The following is a 7,975-nucleotide window of genomic DNA, read 5'->3' on the forward strand; positions in this document are numbered from 1 at the left end:
GCAGCAGGGCAGGGGGCCATCTGGGGCAGAGCGGGGATGCAGCTCCCAGTATCCTGAGAAACCAGCGTGTGGGTGGCCGCTCGTGGGAACCAAGGCCTTTCCCGGGGACAATACCCCAGCTCACAAAGGCCAGTGCTGGCCTGGCGCCTGCCCCACCGGACCACCCCGGGCCGAGCCGCAGAGGGGTTTCAGGGCGGGGGGGCAGGCTTGGGAGGCCCAGCTGGGCCTAGACTTGAATCCCAGCTTTCCCAGACGCTTACACGGGCCCGTGAGCTGGTCCCTGCCCTCTGTGAGCCTCCCTTTCCTCGCTGTGAAGTGGGGGTGTGACCCCGCGCCCTCAGTGAGGTGGGGGCAGGGCGGTGCAGACTGGGGGTGCAGCTCTGGGGCGCTGACCTGTGTGCATCATTCTTGCCGCTGCGAGCCTCCGTATCCTCATCGGTAAAACAGGGCAAGAAGAGTAACTATTCTGACACCTGCTTCACAGGGAATTTGAAGATAAGGTGCCAATACATAGGAAGCACCTGGAGTGCTGCTGAGCGCTGAGAAGATCCTTGATAAAGTCGAAGATGACTTTTGTATCTGTCCCTTCTCAGAGCATCCCCCATAAACAGTAATGGTAATGGGAGTCGGTGTTGTTGACAGGAACCGGAGGCCGGGCCTGGACAGAGTCTGGCCCCGGAGAGCCCGCTGTGCGTGGGGACCTCCACGGGCAGTGGGCAATGTCCACTGAGTGTCAGGGGCCTGCCAGAGTTGCCGAGTGTGGGCAAGCACAGAGGAGGCATGCGTGATGCCGGCCGGGGCATCTCTGGGGGAAAGCCGTCACTCGAGCTGTGTGCTGAAGGATGAACAGGAGTTTTCTCAGGCACGGCAGATTCAGGTCACTGTGAGTGCAAACAAAGGCTCGGTGCCTCGAGGGAGCAGAGACAGACTGGCTGGCGGGTGTGAGGTGGGAAGTGGCAGAGAGGGTGCTGGGAGCGCGGGTGGGGGTGGTGAAAGGCCCTGAGCGCCGGGCTAAGGCACGAGGCCTTCGCCCCAGAGAACGAGCAAGACAAACAGGGAGCGAAGTGGCTGCTCTGAGCTGCACGGCGCCCCTTCAGGCTGTGGAGAGAGACGGGCAGACGGGGGACACGAGGCGAGGCCGGTGAGGGTGCTGTTTCTGGGTGCACCGCCCGAGAAGGGACGGGCCACCAGCCCACATCCCGAGGGCTCACCCGGAGCTGGGTGGAGCCTCTCCGGCCTGAGACGCTTCCTCTGCAGGGTAAAACAGACAGGAGAGCGGGAGGCGGCGGAAGCCTGGACAAGGGGAACCTTCCTCTGGGTGGAGGAGCCGGCAAGGGGTCACCCAGAGTGAGTCTTGGTGTCTTCCCGTCACGCTGGGTCGGAGAGCGGGTGTCACCCTGGTGCCAGCAGAGCGCTCCGATGACCCGTGGGTGTCAGGGCAACACGGGCTGGATGCTGAGCCGGGGCCTCGGGGGTCAGGGGAGTGCACACCATGCCTCGGGACTCACACACGGTCACGTTCACAGTCACAGACCCTGGGAGCCGAGCTCAGCAAAGGGTCCCACTGGGCACAGGCTGAGGAGGCGGCGGTCAGGCGACCGGCTCCTCCTGACTCCGGGGGTCCTGCTGGAGCACAAGAAGCCCTCAGTGGGCGGTTAACTGAAAGTGTGAAAGTGTCAGTTGCTCACTCCAGTCCAACTCATGGCGACCCCACGGACTGTAGCCCGCCAGGCTCCTCTGTCCACGGGATTCTCCAGGCAAGAATCCTGGAGTGGGTTGCCATTTTCTCCTCCAGGGGATCTTCCTGACCCAGGGATCAAAGCCAGGTCTCTGCATTGCAAGCAGATTCTTTACAGTCTGAGCCACTAGGGAGGCCCCAAGTTGGGGGTTATCAGACTGCTTATTTAACTTCTATGCAGAGAACATCATGCGAAATGCTGGGCTGGGTAAAGCACCAGCTGGAATCAAGAATGCCAGGAGAAATATCAATAACCTCAGATACGCAGATGACACCACCCTTATGGCAGAAAGTGAAGAAGAACTGAAGAGCCTCTTAATGAAAGTGAAAGAGGAGAGTGAAAAGTTGGCTTAAAGCTCAACATTCAGAAAACTAAGATCATGGCACCCGGTCCCAACACTTCATGGGAAATAGATGAGGAAACAATGGAAACAGTGAGAGACTTTATTTCCTTGGGCTCCAAAATCACTGCGGATGGTGACTGCAGCCATGAAGTCAAAAGACACTTGCTCCTTGGAAGAAAAGCATGACCAACCTAGACAGCATATTAAAAAGCTGAGACGTTACTTTGCCAACAAAGGTCCGTCTGGTCAAAGCTCTGGTTTTTCCAGTGGTCGTGTGATGCATCTGCAGAGATGTCCCTCAGACATGTGGCTGTCACCACACTATTAAAGGCAGAAGGCAGGCGGACATCTGTCCTCTTCTACCCAGAAGAGCAAGGCCTGCCCCCAAAGCCACACGTGCACGGCCAAGTGAGAGCAGCAGCCCGGGCACGGCCCACGGGCAGGGAGCGGGGACGAGCAGAGACAGCGAGGGGGAGGAGCCGGCGACAGCCTGCTGAGCTGTTTGATGGACAGTGTCCCCCAGAGACGTCTACCCCCAGGCAAATGCGTGTCCCCAGCTAGATTTCCTCAGGGCACAGCCTGGGCCCACACTTCCACTGACAGCCTAGGGTCTGGGTGGTGGGCTCCTGCCAGGAGAAGGGTCTTGATTAAAGCCAATGTATGCAGTAGTCACATACAGATGTGAGAGCTGAACCATAAAGAAGGCTGAGCACCGAAGAATGGATGCTTTTGAACTGTGGTGTTGGAGAAGACTCTTGAGAGTCCCTTGGACTGCAAGGACATCCAACCAGTCCATCCTAAAGGAAATCAGTCCTGGATATTCATTGGAAGGACTGTTGCTGAAGCTGAAACTCTAATACTTTGGCCACCTGATGTGAAGAACTGATTCATTGGAAAAGACCCTGATGCTGGGAAAGATTGAGGGTAGGTGGAGAAGGGGACGGCAGAGGAGGAGATGATCGGATGGCATCACCAACTCAATGGACATGAGTTTGGGCAAGCTCCGGGAGTTGGTGATGGACAGGGAGGCCTGGCGCGCTGCAGTCCATGGGGTTGCAGAGCCTGACACGCTTAGCGACAGAACAACAACAATCTGGGCAGTAAATGTGTCCTTCGGAAAAGGATGGCGATCTGGCCAAGGTCACACAGGCAGTCAGGGCACAGCCCAGGCGGGACTCAGTCCTCAGGGGCCCAGGAGTCCCGGGCTCTCCTGCTTCCGTCGGGGTGGGGCCCGGGAACAGCCTCAGCTCTGTGCCTCTGGGGTTATGTTGGGGTGCTTTGTGACCCCATGTTCGGGAATCCTGCTTTTCCAGTTGCAGGCCAGGCGGGTGGCCTCAGGCATGCAGATGGGTGACAAGCCTACCATGTCATTGGTTCCCCAGGCCAGGGGCAGCCTCCCAGGCCCCGGGTGGCCTGACTGCCAGACCAGTCAGTTGCCTTTGGCCGTGACGGTGGTCACGGTGGTGGGGCCCCCACTCCGGCCCCAGTGAACTCCACTCTGCCCACATTCACAGCTGCAGCTGCGCCAGCCTCTCTGTTCCTCACACCCCAAACCTCTCCCTGCCTACTTCAGGCACCCTGACCATGCTGGGGCACTCCTGACAAATTCACATCCATCCAGCCGTCTTAGCTACATCCCATGACATCTTCAGAGGCCCTGGCCTCTGCTCCGTCATCTCTCATAGCCCCTGGCCTTCCCATCTTTCATTTATTTCTTCCCATCTTCCATTTATTTCCAGACTTCGCTGGCTCCGGGTGGCCCCGAGGGAGGCAGGCTCCCACAGGTGGGGCCTCTCCACTGTGTGCACCGTTTCTAGCACACACGGTGGCTGCCACACTGCATCTGTCGGATGCATTACAGAGCAGAATTAACAGCCTGGACTGGAGGGGGGTTCCTCAGACACCCCCTTTCACCTGGCCCCCAGTAAACACAGCACCCCGCATTCAGCAGGGGAGCAGAAACAAGGGCCAGTTGAGAAGGGCGCCCCGGCCCCAGCGCTGTCTGCACACTCCACTCTGCGGGCTTTATTTTTAGCTCTTCCTCCTCGGTCCCCCGCTGAGCCCATCTTCCTCCTGTTGTTCTGGTGTTTGCACACGCGAGTCTCTGCTTCCTCTGAGCCTTTGCTCAGGAAAGGCAGCCGGCCTGCGAGCCTCTGGGACCTCCGGCTGCCTGGCGCCCCCACTCCTAGCCAGGCCTCGAGTGTCCACTCTGCCCGGGAGCTTCCTGAAGCTTAGGGGCCGCTGGGGTCAGAGGGACGAACACAGGGAGGGAAGCAAACACAAGTGACATTTTCCATCCAGCTCAGAAAAAAGCTGAATCCAGGGGTGTTCGATGGTCTCTGACTGGACCACCTTGCTGAGCCATTTGGGTACTGCGCAAGTCATTCAAACGCTAACCCACGGTTGCCGTGGGTGTTTTGCAGATGTAATTCAAGTTCATAACCAGTTGCACTGGAGTAAGAGAGACAGATGATCCTGGATAATCTGGGTGAAGCCGATCTAATCACTCGACAGGCCTTTAAATGAGGCTGAAGGTGTCCCCGAAACAGAGGGGTTCCACTGCATCCAGGGCTCCAGACGCCTGTGAGCCCCTCCTCTGGATTTCAGACTTGCTGGGCTGGTCTCCCAGTCACAGGGGCACGTCCTAGTGGTAAAGCTCTTGAGACAGCTCTGCAGGTACAGACGTGAACATAGGTGGGCATCCCGTCCTGGCCCGCCTTCTCTGGTTGAGGCCTGACTCGTGCAGGGGCTGAGGCAGGAGGGGACAGAGCCCCGTGTCGGTGCGCTGGTGGCACGAGGCAGCGCGCTGACAGCCTCGCATACACAACCTCGTGTAACCCCCAAGCAACGCTGTTATCACTGACCATACTTTAGGCTGCAAGTAGAAAACTCCGCTCAGAGCGGCTGAAACCGCAGGAACACTGACGCTCCTGCATGAGAAGCCCAAGGGAGAGCAGCTCAGTGATGTTTGCAGGTACCCACTTCTCCAGCTTCCCACCCTGTCTGCCTCAGCTTGTCATCTTGGTCTATCAGCAAAGGCCCCTCATGGTCACAGGATGGCTGCCATGGCCGCAGGCATTGCTGCCACATCCAGAGACAGAAAAATAACTTCCTCCTTCAACTCCTCTGTTCCCGGAGATTCTCCTGGAAGACATCGTCTTACTTCTCACTGGCAAGGATCACATCATATGCCTGTTTCTAAACAAACCTTTGGCAAAAAGAAGGAATCGCCATGATCAGCTTAAACCAGTCAGGTCTCCTGTCTGGAGGCACTTGGCCACGTAGTGTCTGACGGAATAACTGAGGTTGTGCCAACGAGGCAGATGGGTGTGCCTGTTTGGTTCGTTGTATTTAGTTTCTATGCAACCGTAACAGATTACCACCAACTTAGGCACTCAAAACAACATCCATTTATGATCTCACATTCTGCAGGCCAGAAGTCCAGGCAGGCTTGCCTAGTCTCTCTGCCTGGGCTCCCACAAGGCTGAAATCAAGGTGCTGCTGACCTGGGACTCAAGAGAAGAATCTGTTTCCAAGCTCACCCAAGGGGAGTTGAATTCAGGTCCTTATGGTTTTACGACTATAATCCCCGTCCGTTGCTGGCTGTTGGCAGGGGTCCCTTTCCACATACCGCCTCCCATGGCCCTTCTCATCCTCCAGCCAGCAATGACCCAAGTCCTCACACTTCACGTCTCCCTGACTTCCTCTTCTGCACCAGCCAAGACAGTTTTCTGTTTTTTAACTGTGATGAGGTGGAGATAATACCCAGGCTTAAGGTCAGCTATCCCATATAACGTAACACCATCCCAGGAGTGACATCTCGCTACATTCACAGGTTGCAGGAGTTAGGGTGTGGGGTCTTGGAGGGTCGTTCCTAGAGGACAAGGTGTCTCCATGGGAGCAGCATCCCCACCAGAGACATCCTGGACATTCACTCGGAGGGCCTGTTCGTCTCCATGACCAGGTGGGCGGTGTTCCTGGCACTTGATGGGGGTGGGTGGTTCCCAGGGACACAGGCCTTTGGGTAGGTCCCACACCACCCACCAGGGTTACCTTGTACCCCAAATAGCTTCCAAATGCCCAGCTGGGTGTTCATCCCACGAAAAACATGCTTTTCACTGTAATTATCTGAGACTACAATCTAACTCTGCTTTACATATAAACACAACTTTTTTTTGGTACAATTTTAATACACAGAGTCTTAGAATGCAATGCTGTGTCAATTGAGGAAAGGTTACGTTATGGTTTGTTTGGAATTTTCCAAGGGTTGCTCATCATTTTATAAACACATCACAGATGATAACACTTGTGAAGCTTAACCAGCTGGTACGGAGCTCCAGTGTCCACTTGCATTCGTCACTCCATGTCCCAGGGAGTCTGCATATCTATCTGTCTCTGTGTCCATCTGTCCATCCATCCATCTGAATCCCTTTCCCTAACCCTTATATCGATGCCAAACTTAGGGAAAGAGTGTCACGAACATCCGATTGAGTATTATCTTACCTCGCCGAAATTCAAACTAAGCCGTTATTAAGTAGGTTTAATAATCTAAAAGTTTTCTATACCTTGACTATTTACATATTGAAATGTGTACTGTAAAATTCGTTTCTCTCTCTTCTAAATCACAAAGCATCAGTTCAGTTGCTCAGTCACGTCCAGCTCTTTGCGACCCCATGGACTGGTACTGCCAGGCCTCCCTGTCCATCACCAACTCCCGGAGTTTACTCAAACTCATGTCCATCAAGTTGGTGATGCCATCCAACCATCTCATCCTGTCGTCCCCTTCTCCTCCTGCCTTCAATCTTTTCCAGCATCAGGGTCTTTCCTAATGAGTCAGTTCTTTGCATTGGTGGCCAAAGTATTGGAGCTTCAGCTTCAACATCAGTCCTTCCAAAGAACACCCAGGACTGATCTCCTTTAGGATGGACTGGTTGGATCTCCTTGCAGTCCAAGGGATTCTCAAGAGTCTTCTCCAACACCACAGTTCAAAAGCATCACCCAAAGGTTTTTCAAAGTATATGTAAAGACAGGGTCTATCCCTTATTCAGCTCGCTTTGGGATCTTCCAAAATAACCATTATAAAAAGAGGGTGGCAGTTTGTTGAAGGTGGGGTCCTCTGCTGTGAGGGGACAGAATGAGTGGCTGAGGGGCACGGCAAGGGTCTGGCTCCACCAGTGCCCAGATCTCATGATGCGCTGCTCTCCAGGCGTTTGCCAAAGTTCAGACACTCTCTAAGGATCTGTGTCAATTTTTGCCATCTCTGCATTAAACCTGTCTTATTCTTCTTTAGTTACTATTTTCCCTTAAATCATCTCACTCTTTTTACTTAATGGATTTGAAGAGATAGCCCCTGGTGGCTCGGGTGGTAAAGAATCTGCCTGCGATGCAGGAGACCCAGTTCAATAACTGGGTCAGGAAGATCCCCTGGAGGAGGAAATGGCAACCCACTCCAGTGTTCTTGCCTGGAGAATCCCAGGGACGGCGGAGCCTGGTGGGCTGCCGTCTATGGGATCGCACAGAGTCGGACATGACTGAAGTGACTTAGCAGCAGCAGCAGCAGCAGACTAAATAATTCAGGTTAAAACCACACACACACACACACACACACACCCCTCCTGTTCACCTGAGTCCTGCCTAAGGTCCCCCAGATCACTGAGCAGAGGCAGGACCCTCTGTGTTCAGAAGCGCCGTATTTCATTTCAGGGCCATCGGTGTTTCCTGGCGGATGAACAGGGGATTGAGCTGGGGGCTGGGGGCAGGGGCAGTCGTGGAGGGTCCCACGGTCACGCCAGGGTCCTGGGGCAGGAGACAGATTTGGCAGCTCTGCAGAACCCAGGGAGGGTCCATCCACTGGCAGCCTGGAGCCGGGAGCTGCCAGGACCGGAGGGAGAAC

General features: G+C 55.2%; 1 protein-coding gene across 1 annotated transcript in view; it reads left to right on the forward strand.

Annotated features, from left to right (window-relative positions):
* EFCC1 (EF-hand and coiled-coil domain containing 1) overlaps positions 1 to 7,975 on the forward strand; it is a 26,873-nt gene that overhangs the window by 440 nt on the left and 18,458 nt on the right. The window lies entirely within an intron of this gene.

The sequence above is a fragment of the Bison bison genome, unplaced genomic scaffold (genome assembly GCF_000754665.1).
Source record: "Bison bison bison isolate TAMUID 2011002044 unplaced genomic scaffold, Bison_UMD1.0 scf7180017864482, whole genome shotgun sequence".
In the NCBI taxonomy this organism is placed as follows: Eukaryota; Metazoa; Chordata; class Mammalia; order Artiodactyla; family Bovidae; genus Bison; species Bison bison.